Below are 1315 nucleotides of genomic sequence, written 5' to 3'. Positions count from 1 at the left end.
TATTACTTGGACGACCCAGTACACTTGCTGGTTAGTTGAACGGAGTTGTGTCCACTCGTGCCAATTTCAAATTCCATAATTTTACAATGAGTGCAACTCAAAGAATATGGATCACAATTTCGTCCACCAAGTTTTTGGCGCCGTTGCCGGGGATTGTTCGAGTATGGAAAACTGACGGTTCATCTTGTTGCTCAGATTAGGTAATTTTCTTTTCAAAAACTTTTTCAAAATTTTTCTTTTCTTTTTCGTTTTTCCAAAAATGTTTTTCGAAAAAAAATTAAAATAAAAATACAAAAAAATTAGAAAATCATAAAAATAAAAAATATTTTGTGTTTCTTGTTTGAGTCTTGTGTTAATTTTTAAGTTTGGTGTCAATTGCATGCTTTAAAATTTTTTCTTGCATTTTTTTCGAAAAACTCATGCATTCATAGTGTTCTTCATGATCTTCAAGTTGTTCTTGATAAGTCCTCTTGTTTGATCTTGATGTTTTCTTGTTTTGTGTCTTTTGTTGTTTTTCATGTGCATTTTTGCATTCATATTTTTCATGCATTAAAGATTTCTAAGTTTGGTGTCTTGCATGTTTTCTTTGCATCAAAAATTTTTCAAAATTACGTTCTTGATGTTCATCATGATCTTCAAAGTGTTCTTGGTGTTCATCTTGACATTTATAGCATTCTTGCATGCATTCATTGTTTTGATCTAAAAATTTCATGCATTGAGTGTTTTTGTTGTTTTTCTCTCTCATCATTAAAAATTCAAAAATCAAAAAATATCTTTTCCTTATTTCCCTCCAAATTTTCGAAATTTTGGGTTGACTTGGTCAAAAATTTTTAAAAATTAGTTGTTTCTTACAAGTCAAGTCAAAATTTCAATTTTAAAAATCTTATCTTTTCCATTTTTTTTCTTATTTTCAAAATTTTAAAAATTATTTTTTTTTCAAAATCTTTTCTTATCTTTTATATCTAATTTTTGAAAATATGCTAACAATTAATGTGATTGGTTCAAAAATTTGAAGTTTGTTACTTTCTTGTTAAGAAAGGTTCAATCTTTAAATTCTAGAATCTTATCTTGTAGTTTCTTGTTAGTTAAGTCTTTTTTAAAAAAAAAAACTAAATCTTTTTCAAATATATCTTTTTATCTTTTATCTTATCTTTTTCAAAAATTTTATCTTTTTCAAAATTTGATTTCAAAATATCTTATCTAACTTCTTATCTTCTTATCTTTTTCAAAATTTGATTTCAAATCTTTTTCAGTCAACTAACCAACTTTTTGTTTATTTCTTATCTTTTTCAAAACCAACTAACTACATTTTCCT

The sequence above is a fragment of the Arachis duranensis genome, chromosome 6 (assembly GCF_000817695.3).
Source record: "Arachis duranensis cultivar V14167 chromosome 6, aradu.V14167.gnm2.J7QH, whole genome shotgun sequence".
Classification (NCBI taxonomy): domain Eukaryota; kingdom Viridiplantae; phylum Streptophyta; class Magnoliopsida; order Fabales; family Fabaceae; genus Arachis; species Arachis duranensis.
This window is presented reverse-complemented; position numbering follows the sequence as displayed.